This window comes from Nipponia nippon, unplaced genomic scaffold, assembly GCF_047370975.1.
Source record: "Nipponia nippon isolate SJK-2023a ecotype South Korea unplaced genomic scaffold, ASM4737097v1 scaffold_10, whole genome shotgun sequence".
NCBI lineage: Eukaryota > Metazoa > Chordata > Aves > Pelecaniformes > Threskiornithidae > Nipponia > Nipponia nippon.
This window is the reverse complement of record NW_028262291.1, coordinates 26,204,124-26,219,891: the sequence shown is the minus strand read 5'-3', so window position 1 is coordinate 26,219,891 and position 15,768 is coordinate 26,204,124. Positions and strand designations below refer to the sequence as shown.

At 42.4% G+C, this 15,768-nt stretch overlaps 1 protein-coding gene across 7 annotated transcripts in view; it reads right to left on the bottom strand.

Moving 5' to 3' along the window:
* TSPAN18 (tetraspanin 18) overlaps positions 1-15,768 on the bottom strand; it is a 126,996-nt gene that overhangs the window by 48,928 nt on the left and 62,300 nt on the right. For 6 of the 7 annotated variants that reach the window (XM_087746023.1, XM_087746028.1, XM_087746026.1 and 3 more), the window contains exon 2: positions 15,559-15,689. The gene's annotated coding sequence lies outside the window, so the exon portion shown is untranslated. Of the gene's footprint in view, positions 1-1,429; positions 1,519-15,558; positions 15,690-15,768 lie in introns of those variants that run through there. The other variant, XM_009472833.2, reaches the window with a different exon arrangement.

Genomic DNA, 15,768 nt, shown 5'->3' with positions numbered 1-15,768 from the left:
TCCTCCCACTGACCAGCCTCAGCTCCCTCTGTAGGGAAAGTACAAGTGACACCGAGCAGCCCAGGCTGGCATTGCTTAAGAACCAAAAGCAACCACAGAAGTCATCCACACCCAGAAGCCACAAAAAAGTACTTATTTTCTTTCTCTCTCTAAAATAAAATAAATCCCCATTGTAATCATCCTAACCATAACAGATACTTCAGCTTGCAAACACTCTCAAAACGGCAGCGGGCAATAAATCAGACATGTCACTTCTAGCAGCTCATCTCCGCAGTTGGTCGCTACATGGCCCTAACACATAAAAAGGCTTTTTCCTGGTGATGCTCCAAGCCAAGATTCCTTTTGTTGGCTCTTCTTTAAACAAACACTCCTGTAAATTACAGTTGAATCTAAATTTAGCATTCAATCCTAATTATTTTCCTCTAATCAGCGATGTGAGGGTGGTTTGTTTCTGATAGGCTGATACACTGTCTTACTCCTTTAAAAAATTTAATTCAGTTAATTCAGTAATTTAATTAACCCAACTCCAAACGTATGTATATGACGTCTCCATTACATTAACTCATCATCATCACATAAATCACTCTGAAGCCAACCAAGACCTTCTGTTTTCCAGGCAAACTGTCTCAAACGAACAACAACAAAAAAATCAATAATGGGCAAAAGAAGCTTCTGCAATGTCATGAAAGACCAGTAAAATGCACTGAGGCCATGCCCAAACGCAGCTGTAATATCCCACCCCTTCCACATCACTCAGAAGGATAAGAGAGCATTTTCAATAAAGCCACAGAAAATGAAGGCTTATACATCTTTGATGTCCCACAGCTGGAGGGAAAGACAGCAGTTAAAAGTCCACTAATCTTGTCCCATTTCCCTTTCATTAGTTTAAGTTTTGAATTTTGGATGGTGCTGAATCTAGAAAGAGAGGTTAATTGTTTAACCTTACAAAAATAATTATGCCTCTTTTGGCGCTGCCTTTTGGCCTGTTTCATATTTTTAGTTTCCCAAAGGATTTGAAGCTCAACGCACTGCTAAACTCTTTAGTGAATACTGTACCTGTGGATTCACTAAATAAAAATCTGAGACTAGACTTCAAGCTTTTTATAGACTTTGGATCTACCTGTTGTATGTGCTGTGGAAAAAACCCTCCCAACATTTCTTTGAAACAAAACTTGAAATCAGGTTCATTTTTTTTAATCCAGTGTTTCAATACTGCACGTGTTCAATTCAATTCCTATCACACCGCTTATTACCGTAAATTGGCTAGAAGAGGAGGTGGTATGGCACAGCTAACTCTGGTTTAGAACTCTTTCAAGCAGTTTTTTCAATCAGAATTTGTTGCAGTTCCATAACTATTTGTCCTTCTGTATGTTGTGAGCTATGGGGTTTTTCCCAGTAAAGAGGTAGTTGATTAGTGATGATTCCTTACTGTCTCAATAAAGCTGATGTTCAGCCCAGCCTTGTCATTCACGCAGATCTGTCTACAGAGGTAAGAATCTCAATCTTCATTCTGATCACTGTCTTTTAAAGCTCCTTCATGCTAATACAGTTCCCAAAAATGTTACTCCACTCTTCATTTCAGCAGGAACCAGAGTGCACGCTCACTCCTCCCATCTACTCTTTCATTCCAGAAATTATGCAGCCCTTTTGCCTACTGTCTGTATTAGGAAAAAAAAAAATCAGGGAAGAGAAACGGGTGTGTTTTTACTTTTAAACAGGAAAATTTATGTGGTGTAAAGTGCTTAATCCAACAGGTCAGAGGGATATTAATACTAAAATCTGATTAAGATATAGCATTTTGTTGATACCCTTAGTTAGCGTGTACTTGGTTTACCTAAACAAATGAGCTGGTAAAACACCTAACAAATTTATTCATGAAGACAGGAAGAAGAGAGGAATAAAAAATTTATATGACAAAAACCCTGTACCAGTCTATAGCGATTTTATGTCTAACTTCGCTTTCAGTAGGAGAGAGAAGGGCTTGTTCTTTCTGCTTACAGCAGATACTAAGCTTCTGTGAATAGTGTTATTTGCTGACAATCAGGGGCTTTATGTGCATATTTTCATACATATATAGGTATGTATATATGTATATTTATATACACATACACAGAGCCAAGACAAAGCAGATTCTAATATTCAGCCCAGCCTTTCAACAGTCGCCTCACAAGGAGTCTCAGTGAGCCACATCCTTCATCTTCTGCCATTCTTCATACACGTGTAAACAGAAATACAAAGTGTGAACTACAACATCAGAACATCGGAACAATACGCTTGTGTCATCGATCGCTTTGCACTCATTTTGCAGAGATGCAAATACTTTCATAAATAATATTTTCTAAAGACCCAGGAAAATACTCCAAGTTTCCCGACCTTCTACTATCTGTCTTAAAACTCTCCAGATTTTCAGTCTTCTAAGAGTTTTGCTTGTAATATTAGTTCAAAGTTAGGTGCTGCCCTCCCTCAGCAATGAAGATGAGCCAATCTTCACGTAGGACAAACTTTGTGCATTGTTGAGCTCCATGTCACGGAGATTATGATAATGTGTTTTTAGAAGCCCAACATGGAACCTATTTAAGACCAAACCCAGTGCCTAGTATGGTCAGTAGAACAGTCATTGACTTCAATGTGGCCTTGCTCAGGTGTTCATTTCACCCCCACCGCATTATACTCATTTGTGTTCTCATCTTACAAAGTTGAATGTATGTGTTCTTAGATCAGATAGTATTTCCGTCATGCAAATAAGGAACAAGAGGACCTTGGTTCATTATTAGAGATCTTGCCTGCTATCTCAATCTAAAGGTTAATTACCATTACTTTACTAAAGCTCACTGACACAGTTCCCAAGTGCTGTTTGAAACAGCACAGTGCTCTACAGACATACACATCAAAACCCACTGCATTACAATATGAACTAGCCCAAATTTAAAGTAACTGAGCTTAAAAATTATTTTTGACTGATCCTAGTTAGTAAAGTTCTTAGACATTTACACATATGCTATACAACAGGGCATCCTGCTTACAATGAGCTTTCATGTGCTCAGCCAAGGAGAGAGGAGAAAGTTCTTGCAGTGCAGTTAGCATAGTCCTACCTGAACACAGGAATAATGCATGACTCGGCCAATCGCTGTCACCAGGCAGTGATGCGTATGAAGCACAAAGAGCATTTTCATGTTTAAGAGGAAATACTTTATTTTAAATATTCAACAGTCATTGTCTTCTTCATATTGTTCTCCCAGGGTCTCAGCCAGAGGGAAGACAGCTCACAGGCTCTGATGCCATGTTGCCAGGAAGGCCACTTGTCAGCAGTTGTAGTGTGAGCAACAGCAGGAGGCTCAGAACAAGCATGTGAAATAAAATGCTTATTCAAGAGACAGCACAATGCCTGGTTTTCTAAGTGGCATGAAGCGCTTCACCCTGCGGGAGCCCTCAGATCTCTTCACTGAGCAGCTGGGTTGTACTTTTCTCCTGTCGATAATAATGATAAATAATAATAATGATAGCAAAGTAAAAGGAAACCCTGAGCTTACAAGCTGCAACAGGTAGACTTAATGCTCCTGCCTCCAAGCGCACAAGGCTTAATTTCCCCATCTCTCCCCCTGCAGCCCCCCACTTTCGCAGGGCTGGGTGGGGCGCTGAGATGCAGGGCTGCCCTGTATCCAGGCAACAGGCATTGCTGAGGCTCTGCAAACCTTTGCAATGCACAGGAGGACCAGTTGGGGCAGGTACCCTGCCAGACTTCACAGAGTGTGGGAGAGAAGAAGCTTTTCCAATTTTAAAGAATAAAGGCAAAGTGTAGAGCAAGATCTCTACCTACCTTCTGACAACAAAAGCTCCCTGGGGCTGCCTGCTTTCCCAGCACTGCTTGCTGGAAAGGTGCCAGGGACAGTCCGCAAAACTTACTGTGATGTTTTCTTTTACTTCTCAGTGCTGTGTATGCTCTCACCTAGGTCCACCTCCTCCTACTGCAGGAACTTTCCAAATTTACTAGTCATCTATAAGTAGCAGTCTCAATTCCTGGAGCTGAGTTTTGGCCAGGCAAAACCTACCAATGCCATGATTAATGGATATGCACACACATCGCCAGGCTTCAAAGATGGTCTGTGGGAGAAAAGGTCAGCTGAGAACAAACGATCCATCAACCCTTAATTCACAAGGGGAAACAAGTTCTTCATTGGTAAGGGGATAAACTTCTAGTGCCAAGGAGGTGAGTGGGAGTATTACCACTAACCTCAGTGACATTCAGATTTCATTCACGGTGCTTTGGGCAGGTTTACTCATGACACCCTGTTCCACTCTCCTCCCCTGTACAGCTGATGCTGACAGAGATTGGGATGGTCTTACTTTGGCAGAGGTTCAGTATTTGAGGAAAGACCAAAGAACACCATGAACTAAGAAAGTTACGGACAAGAGCTAAAAAACACACAAACCCAGTCCCTAAGCATCTTCAATTCACAGGTGATCTACAGGCCACTGGCATTCAAAACACAAATTGCAGAGGATGAAGTTATTTGACAGAGAACGGGAAGTATACACATAGAGCTTCTGTAGCATTCGACTGCCTCCCAAACAATTGTTGGAGCTGCCATACAGGCATTATATAATTGCAGATACACAGGAAAGAATGATCATGAATAGAAGAAAGAAAGGTATGGCAAACTGCTGCGTTAAGGTGCTCTTATTCAATCCAGACTTAATTCAAAGGAACCCTGTATCTAGTACGAAAAATAGGTCACAAGGGCCCTTTCCCACGTTACTTGATGCTGTGCCAACATTTCAGGATCTTAACCATAAACATCATTCACGATACAACACTGTACAGCAAACACAACAGATAGTCTAACCTTCCTCATCGTCACAGGACTGATATACTATCCAGTCGGGATTTTTTCTTTCATTCACCATGACTAGAAACATTAAACAAACACTACCTAGGGGTGCATGAAATGCTAAAATCAGGAGCACTCTTTGGAGCTTAGGAATTCTCATGGCTCCTGCTATAATCTCAGCTCCCTGCCCGTGCCTTCCCTCCTCTCTTAACAATTTATACAGCCTCGCTGCCTTGGCAAATAGCTTCTTTTCCTTCTAGTAGCGACAGCTGTTATTGTAGGAGGCAGCACAGTATGAAGTTACTCATTAAGAGAGGTAAAGAACTACCTCCCTGGAATATAGTGTCACCCCCAGTTGAACTCTGGGGAAAAATAAGTACAGTCCTCCTTTCCTCCTTTGTGAACAATGACAGGGAACATCAGAAGAGACCGGCCAAAGTGCACATTGTACAGGTGTCCTCAAGGCAATTAATTCATAGCATGCAATTCCCACTACTGCTGTGAAGGGCAGCTCTAGTGCCAGAAGGCCAGATCCTTTGCAATACAGGGTATGTCCTCCCCAGCCAACCACACCAATTTTACAATTTGCTTAAGTCAGAAGTGTGAGCTGAGACCTGGGTACCAGGTGCTTCTGGATTTCAATCCCAGTTTGCCCACTCATTCACTCAGAGTGAAGGCAAAGTTCTCTTTATCTTTTACATCAAACCAGCTTTCTCCCAAAATTCTTACACATATAAAGACTGTCTTGGATCACATAAATCTTCTTTACAGCCTTTCCCTCCCAACGTGTCCTTTTTGCAAAAAGCCCTTTGCAACAGTGCCTCAGCAAAAGAAAGAGGACAATAAGCAGTTGACTGTGGCAGAGCTGAGTTGCATCAAAGAATCTGGAGGCAGAGGAAAGACAGAAGAAAGAGGGGGAAAGACGTGGGTCAGCGATATGGCCACCCTGCAAAGCTGAAGCACGGAGGTCCTTTCTAAGATAGGGAGTGCTCCAGATCAGAGGTGACAGCAAAGATCCCAGGGAACAACTTAATCTTGATCTAGGAAACCACTGAGACATTCAGAGCACACTTCAGCAAAGCCCTACCACCACTGGCTTCTTCTGGACCTACAACTTTAAACACCCATTTAAGTGCTTTAGAGAAAACAAGCCAGATGGCTTAGCCCATTGCAAGACCAAACTCTTCTGCCTGGTGCTAGTCTGTGCAAAACAATCCCTCGTTCAGAAATTAAAAATAAAATGAGCAGCACTGAAAGACGCGACAGAGCAGCTCTGATGGAGAAGAAACCCAGGGCGATGCTGACTGATTATTCCCAGAATGCCTTTCCCAGAAGCATTACTGAAGTACGTGCCTGGGACAGCAGCCCTGAGCAGTGCATGGAAACATCTGAAAAGCTCGCCGAGCCCTCCCCTGCATCCACAGACCTCCCTGCCTGATGAGCATATTTAAAACAGTTCTGCAAAGCACTGCAGTCTGGGTCCCTACTAAAAACAACATTCTCTTCTCGCATCTCCTCCCCTTTAAATCAAGCTCAAACCCCAAATCTGGGGGCACCTCCAGTATGTGTATAATGGTATCCGTCCAACATTCCTCAGTAATAGCATCACTTGGGATGGGGAGGAGAGAGCCGCTCATTCGGGAAGGCATCGTACAAGGGATACAGGCAAGAGAGGCAAACTATAAACAATATCCTTTGGAGGTTTCAAGCAGAGCCTACTGCTGGTGCTGAGGGCAGTCATTTCAATCCTCAGCTGCAAGTCACTGGGGCACAATAACAGAGAATTAGCAAAGAAAACATTTAATGATAACTACGAGCACGCATGCTTTATTCTTCGACTTGCAGCTGAGAGTATTCAGTAACTCAGAGGTGGACGGGAAAATAAGAACAAGAAAAGCTACAGCAAACAGACTACCTGTAACTACAAGCAACAAAAGCAACTCATCAGCAGAAGCAAGAGTAATGCTCTAATGAGCAGACAAACCCCAAACTCTGCCAGGCAAACCCCAAACTCTTCCAGCAATGGGGCACAAATTTTATTTTAGCAAAAAGCAATAAAAATTACTCTGTGTCAGTATCACCAGAAAGTATATAGCAAGATGATCTACGGATTTTGTTGTTTGGGTGACAAAACCAAAAAAAACAGAGGGTAAGAATTGCTTCAGTTTGAACTGAAAGATTTTTCTTCTGACACTTTTAAAACAATACAAAGGTATTTCTTCACATCACGTCCCCAAAGTTTTGTTCAATCTAAGACGAAACTTTATTTTTTTTTATTTCCTAACTTAAAAAAACAAAACACAACACCCCTCCAAAAAACACCACAGCAAACAACCCCAAACTTCTTTTTATAAAAAGTTTGGATCAAATTTTAATAGGAAAATGTGGTTTTCATTTTTAAATGTTGAAAGGATCAGCTTTGGCATTTCTAAAACAAAAATATGCTGCATTAAAAAATCTGGAAGTATTTTGATGTTTACAAATATATATGTAACCCTTTTGTTGACTGAAACTATTTGCTTAATTTCAACTTGATTTTATGAAGATTTACAGTCTCTGTGCAGATTTTGGAAAAAAGGTTTGCATAATTTCTGTCTTTCATAAAAATGATCTTGTACAGAGATGTGATTCACAGACTTGATACACACAGCTGATTTTCTGTTCACAGGAGAAGAAACATGAGATCGCTACACTTTTCATCAATGACCGTTATTCTTGATCAATAGAAAAAACACATAGCAAAAGACCAAGATCTCAAGCAGCTAAGGCAGCACTTTCAGCTTTGTACACCTAATACTCAGGACTACTGAGTACCCCTAGGGATTTATATTGCTAGTCCTAAACATCTGGATTCAGGTTTACACTTACATCTAGCTGTTCCAAATGAGTCATTTCCAGCTACATCTTTTTAAAAAAAAAAAACAAAACAAAACAACAAAAAAAATTTCATTACTCCTTTTTAAAAGCCACCATCACTTATCCCCTCTTCCTCGGATGAAGACTTGTTGAATATAGTCAACTTTATCCACTGTGTGGTCATACTAAGTCACTAGGAGAATGAGAGCTTTGCTATACTGATCTTCAGGTATTTTAAATGACCATAAATTGTATTCATGTAAGTAGTCTGAACATACAGTCTTTGTTTTGAACACTGGCTTTTGGCAGAAGGAGACGGAATAGTGGAATGCCAACTCCTGGTTCCAATCAGTTCAGTGAGAGTTTGGCCTTCAGTGCTGCTACCAGATAACATACAAAACTGGGAGATGGAAAGGGAAATGGAAAAGCAAAGGCGGTTCTGGCAAGTGATTCCACTTTCCAGTAACGTGATCCATAGACTAAGCCAACTCAACTAACAGGCCAATAACTTGCGATAAACTTACAGCTCCATTCTGAGAGCTGAACACTTAAGCATGGGGGGAAAAAAAAAGGACAAACCGATTCCTTTCCTTCTTGTTGACTGAATACTTGTGGGAGAAATAAATTAAAATTGAGGATATTATTTTTAGTCTCCTTGAAATGTACTCTTGGATGTACTTTGCAGCCACAGAGGTTATAAATGGTCCAGGTCAGTTTGATGAGTCAGTGACAAATTCTGCCTCGACATACATGTCATCTGTATTGCAGTGGGTGTCCATCTGTCTCTCTCTAGCATCAGCAAGGGCTACCCAGACAGTAGGCAGGAATGCCCAAGCCTGATAACCAGCCCTGCTGCCGAACATGGGGAAACCAGTGGGTCAGGTAGCCATAAACTCTACTATCCTGTCATCAACAGTCGCCAGGGAAAGGTGCCAGAAGCAGTTCGAGATGGCAATTCCAGAACAGCTAGTTCCCAGGAAAAGCTTCCTCCTACCCTCCTGGGCTCAGGGCCTGGCTCGGGCCATGCAGCAGGGAGGGAGTGAGCCTGTTAAAGCTGCGATATACTTTTAAGATTTCAAGCCAGTGCTACAGCCCATCTGAAAACTAGCACCTGGTGAGTGTTGGGGGATTTCAAAATAAACTTTTCAAAATAAACTTTTCAAAATAAACGCACAAATGATTAAAAAAGCAAGTTTATGTTGCTTAAACATACTTCTTTGGAATTTATTTGTTTATGCACATGCTGCTGGGGGGGTTGGTCCAGTCGTACATGTGCTGTGCTCCACTTTTTCAAAAAAAGTAACAGCTGCAGCCAGTCCCCTGTTGAGCTTAAGACCTCACTATGCTGGGCACTGAAGCTAAAATACAGGCAGACCACTGCCATTATATCCCATCACGTCATCCAGCCACAAAATGCCTGCATGTCATCTCCACCTTACAGCTCCTGCCACATGCTACCAAGGAGAACAGCCCTGAACGTCCAGCACAAGCATGTCCAAGGCTGTTCAGTTCCTAGTTTCTTATCTGCCAGTACTGTCAACAAAAGTAACATCTGCCAAGGATGCAGCTCGCATCCATCAGAAGCTAACCAGAGAATGAGTCATTTTACAAAGGACAAATCAGCCATTAGATTATCATTATCTTTACTGCGCAGAAGCCTGGCCAGCAGCTGACCTACATGTAGGCTCCCCTCACAAAAGAGCTCTCAAGATTTTGTACTAAATAGACACAGCAATGCGAGCAACAAACCTCAGCTTTAAAACAGGTCAGGGCATTCCAGAGTAGTAATAACCTTTTCCATATTCTGCAAGTTTAAAAATAAACTGGTTTTCTTTTTTTTTTTTTTTTTGTAAGATGTATAGGCATTTTTTGATGGGCAGTTTTTCATGTGAGGAGAGGGGATTTCTGGATTACCTCTTTCCTTTTTTAATTCCCTGCCCCATTCCTGCTTTGTCACAGAAAGGAGGAGCAACAGGAAAAAAAATGAAGATAAACCCTCCAGAATGAAAACTTTTTCATCTTCAGGTTCCTCTGAAAAGGAATGTGAAGTTTCACAAACCCAGTTTCTGCACAAAATAAAATACTTCTGTCACCTTTTTCTACAAGAGAAAACTTAGCAGCTCTATTACCATCCTTATGCAGATGGGGAAGACAGACAGAGAGGAACCAAGCTACTTCCCACTCCCAGAATGCAGGCTAGGTGCAGAGCCAGTAATTCAATGCAAAAACTCCCCAAACCCGCTTCACTACTTATAGGGTAATACTATCCTTATTACTGATTTTAATAGTTATCACCTTTCACTGATCCCAGCTCTTACTCATAAGCCCAAGAAAAAAAGCTTCAAGTACATGCACGTATACCCCTCTTACATAGTTGCTTCCTGAGAAATCTCTACAGCGAGAGAATAATTCTAGCAGCTCTTAAACTAAGTCCCCAGCTTCACTCAGTATTTTTCAAATTTCACAAATCAAAAGCAAATGTACTTCTGTAGGTCTCAAAACAAGCGATGCAAAACCTTCACTGCTGTTCTGAGTGACACCATCTCAGCCGCTCCACCGCAGGACTCAGCACGGCGATGAAAGGCTGCTTTGCTTTCCTGCCCTGTCACATTGGGTAAACCCCATTTTCCCTTGACAAAGCACTCTACCCGTGATATAGTCAGGCAAAAAAAGCTTTAAATGACTACTGTAGCATTAGAACTAAGTGATAGGAACTGAGAGAGATCTATTTCTAATGACAATTTATTTCCTCCTCCTTCATTATCATTTACATGTCACACAAGCTCCTGGCTCCACAGGAAAACATGCACAGCCAAAACCAGTCCCCACGTGCACCGCGGTTAACATCAGAAGCACCAACTCCAAGTGTCTGGGGCCATACCTCTCAGAAGGCCAGTCCACCTCTGGCAGAGTCAGCTGCAGCGGCGTTTGAGCCCTCTGGCTATTTGTGTCACCTCTAGACCCGTAAGAGACAGAAGCGGCAAACACGCACCACATTGTCAGCAGCCACTTACAGCCTGAGGAGTTAGCTTACAGCACCTTCAGCAGCAGAAATTAAGAGCTGAAACCACCTGCTACCCCAGCTGAGACCCCAAGTGGGGCTCCTCAGCTCCGGGAGCCCGCAGGTGGCTGCTGGCCACTGCCGGGCATGCTTGGAGTGAGACTGAAACGGTGCTGGCGGCACGCGCTCTGCCTGCCCTCCGGACACATCGCCAACCTGACGCTCACCCTTTACGCTCATCTTTCACTTATACATGTGCATATAACAAACATACCATCGTTGGCCAAGACAGTTATTAGGACAGGTATAAATGTGAGCAGACTGTAACCAAAACACGAGGCCTGGGAGTCTGCAGAGAGCTTGAAACAATAGCTGTCGGATGAGGAGCGTCCCATTTATCTGCACAATGTTAGCTCAGACGCCCAACAACAGGCATGTACATGTCAGAAGTCGTTAGCTGCTTCATTGGTAATTTGAGAACCGAGCACATGGGGCATCGCATCGTTCCACACCACTCGCTGTGAGTGACATGTCCTCTCGGATACCACAGTGGACGGCATTTGGGAGGCACCAAATTATCTTTTGTGAAGAAAAAGCTACGTGAGGACATTCCCCTGCCTTACTGGTGCAAACTCAAGCATCTTAGTAGAGCCCAGGAGGCTTCCACAGTTGTATCTCTAGTATAAGCACTATTTATCGTACAGGAAGATTCTCTTGGAGACTCATTTTGCAGAGATATGAGAGTAGCACAGCTTCTCCAAACAATTTAACTCACAGTCTAAAGAAAAATTAAAGAAAATTAGAACTTTCTCAATATGATATCTGCTTCCTTTCGCCAACATGGCCTCCATTTCCAGGCTTTTACAAAAAACACTGAATCTTTAAAAAGTCCTTACTTAATTTTCACAAAATTGCAATTTCTTTATAAGTTGTCCAATTGTTCAACATTTTTAAAAGAAAAAAGTGTATATTGCCAATGCATACACAGGTAATAATAATAATAAACAAATAATTCTCTGCAAAAAAAAGTGTTTCTAGAAAGTATTTTCCTTTTTTCCACTTCTGTAATCACACCTCAGCATAACACAGATTGAGTATTATGACATGATTGTGGTAAATGAACCCCAAAATTTGTTGCTGATATTTCTAAGAGGGAGTGGTTTTTTTGTCTGCATTTGTTCTTAAGAAGTCTGCAACATTATCAGTTGCTGAACAGATTTTTATAGGGAGAATCAACAGGGCATCACAGGGAGCCAGAAGTGACGGCAACCACAGGGAGCACCACTAAAGACTGTATCCTAATTACTGATACAAGAGGACACAAGAAGAAGAGTGTCCAACTCTCATGCATGCATGCAGAAGCACGCACTCACTCCTCTCCAAGAGCTGGCTGTGTTCCCAGCTCCCAGACCTATGCTTTTCCCACTGTAGACTCTGCCTCCGCTTTCTGGAGAGAGGGGATTCAGACTTATTTATGCTCATGTTGCTCCAGCTGTTCCTTTGCACAAGTCACTAAGTGGATTTGTTTGCAGTTCAGACTTATTCCCAAAAAGCGTACAGTTTCTATTCACCAACGATTGACAGTTGCACCACGAAACAAACCCCAAACCTCGGGGGTGTTTTCAGGCCATTTCCTGAGCCGGCACATGTTCTGACCCACCCCTGTTGCCTGCGGAAGCAACTCAGCCTCTAAACTATTGCTGCATGCAGCCTTGCTTCCTGAGGCCTCAAATGCTTCAGCTGTCTTTGGGGATAATTGGACTATGGCCATCCCCAGCAGTGGCCTTGGTCATCGAGCAGCAGAAAGCAGTGGCCCAAACTGGTGCATGCCACTTATGCAGCACAGCAGCAGGAATGAAGAAAGCAGAAGCAGGGAGCTGGAGGTTCAGGTGTCTGCAGCCCCATGTCCTCATCTAACACAGTGCAATGAGGATTAGCGCCATTTCATAAACCAAGTTTTCAGGCAGCAGGAAGGAATGGAAGCCCCAGTTCAGTAGCACTGTTTTTGTCCCAGCTCTCGATCACAAATCATAAAGTTCTGTTGGAAAGAGATTTTCACCCCTTAAAATTTCAAGCACTGAAATAGGGACAGTCTGGTAGGGAACACCCTGGGAGCAAAAGGCAGGATCCCCTTCTAAGAGTCCAGGTGTGTTTGCACCAGGACTGGAAATATACGCTGAATAGTAGACTGTGACTGAAGAGGGGCACAAAGGGAACACTCCATGCCTCTGTCCCACTGCCTGAGCATCCTCTTAAGCAAGAAAAATCAAAAGGCGAGGAGGATTATTACCGAGTTCAGGATGCAGAAAAATGCGCAGCAACATCTTCTGCTCGTGTCATAGTATCTGAACCTCATTTGCTATTGCTGCTTTGCCTAATCACCTAAACCATGATAAAGGAGGCACAACAAAATCTTTTGCACAGACCGAGACTGTATATGTGCATACTGTAGCCTCCCGCTTTCCTTTTGCCCAGATCTTCCACAAAAGCAGAACAACTTTCAGAAAGGAAAAAAAAAAAGGCAACTGTAAAAAATCAATTTTTAGAAAGAATGTAGCATGATACCATTTTCCTTATATGGCAACTGGTATCCCATGTGGAGTCTCAAACAATAGCCAGCCTGGCAGGGGGTGGAGTAAGAAGACGACTTGGGGGAAAAAAATTATATATATATATATTCCCTGCTGGCCCTCACCCTCCATTTCCTCTTGGATTTCTTTGTGACTGCGCTGAAAGGGGTCAATAGCTCCCAGCTTGAGAAATACAGCTTTTGAAAGGACTATCACCAGCATCTGTATTTAAAGCATGCCTTTTACTTCACAGCCCCCCCAGCTAATGCAGTGCTTTTAAAAAGCGAGCAGCAAGATAAACTTTCAGAGAAAAGGGGAAGAGTAGAGGAGAAACGGTACCTTTCTCCTTTGGTTTACTGACACTTTCACTGGAAAAAAGCTTGACTGGAAAAGCAGGGACAGGGAACATAAGCTGCAGACAATCTAAAGCGCTACGGATCATTACACCTTGCTTCAGTCACCACCTCCCCGTCCTTTAAAGTATGCTACAAAACCACATGAAGCAGCCAAGCACCAAGCTGGAAAAGAATTTCAACTGATTAAAAACAATGGGCAAATTAGCACTGGATTCATTGAACACATCAAAGCTTTGCAACTCAATCTTCAGTGTTTAAGAAATTCTGATTTGACAAACACAGGCAATCTAGTCAAATTTTAATAGGCTTAATTAACTTATCTTGATAATGAAACACTGGACCAGTGGCTAAGTTTATATTTAGGCTTTCTATTTGAGGAAATACTCCAGAAAAGCTATGGCACATTAGAGTCAGGGATTGATTGGAAGGGAGGAGGAACAGGATTGCAACCTTCTCCTTTTGTGTGACGGGACGTGGCCCGTGTGGAAGGCTGGCACGTGCGCACTTGTTCAGAACCCCTGGCCGCGCTTCACATTGCAGCCTCATTGAAACATCCAATAGCAATTATATTGCAGTTGCTTTCTCTATTAGGATGTGTTTTTTAATCGACTTTGGAAGTGGATGAATCCAAGTGTCCACACAAAGAGTTTGTACAGATCAGCTGTTGCTGTAGTTTGCAGGTATGAACAGGTCAAAACTCCATCCATGTGCTTTAGAAACTGAGTAACAGCAGAATCTCACAATTCATCTATCTAAGACAGCCCTGAAATTAACAGATGGAAAGGTGCAGTGGTACCTCCAGCAGTACCACACGCAGCAAAAAACTATTTCATATAGTTCCTACCAAATTGTGCAAGAGAGAAGTCAAAAATGAGGCCAGTGAATGCTCCAGAAACAGAGAAGTAAATTGCCTCTGAGAGTCTCTAGCATGAGCAGCATATGACTTTGCATTTCACTTTAGTTTCCAATCATACTATCTTTCTCACAGGCATTCAAATACATTAGTCTGTACCTTATCAGATCCTGAATTACTATTGTAGAAAAGCTCCTTCGAGTCTGAGAACTCTAGTTCAGAGACGTTTATGGGGCTGTAATGAGTACTGACAGATAAGCCACACTCATGCATACACACTTGCAACTGATGTCTGGTTTAACACAATACAGCCTTAAGCCTTCATAATACAGCATAGGAAACAGAATCCTCCCATTGCCTACTACTAATTGCATCTGCAGTGGTCAGGGGTTGAAAGAGAAGTAAGCAGATTAATTCTATTAGACTCTGCAATAGTATCCCAAGGGGACAAGGGAAAATCCCATCATTTAAAACAGGACTGGTAGACGCTGCTGGGAACGATGTTACATACTAGTAGGGGATTAAGGTTTTGGACTAAAGGGCCTCATCTTTTCTAGATCTGGTTTCCATGAGTCATTGCAATTAGAACTGCACGGCTTTTCTGTTTGTTTTTTTTTTTCACTTTTGGATGACCTGAAACATCTTGCCCAGTTGAAAATTAAATGATTTAATTAATTTCTTACTTAACCCGTTCCCCCCAACATACACTGCTTTATTCCTTTTCTTAAAAAGCTTTCTGTTTAAGGTAATTTTCAACATAAAATTATTTTAGAACAAGAGGTCTAGGCATTGTTTTATTAATATCTCATCTGTAACATTTTTCTTTTTTCAACATACTCCTCCCACACTTTTAGCCTATATTTATCTCAACTATATGAGCAGTCTTGATCCTCTGAAAGTACATTTTTGCTGAAAAACATTCCCCGTCCTGTAAATACAATGTAAGATTTCGCCCCTACAGATATGGCAGGCAGAGGTGACAAAGCCCCTCTCGAGCCAAATGAATAGAAAAAATCCTCTGCTCAGTCCACTGCAGCAAGGCCAGAGCCCAGCAGCAGCAGAGCCTGAGCATTAGGAGCGCTGTGTGCCTTACCTGCGTGCTGCTTTGAGGGGACAGGCCTTCAGAGAAATACTTGTTCTCCTCAAGAAGTCAGGTCGTACTAAACGCGCATCAGTCAGGGTCCTTGTTTCAGGTCCCTAGCACCGTGGTCCAGGCTGGTCAACCTGCCAGAAACAGCAATGACAAATACGTAAGACACACACCTCCATACTGGGCCTGAGGAGAAGAGCGTGACCTTGCTTT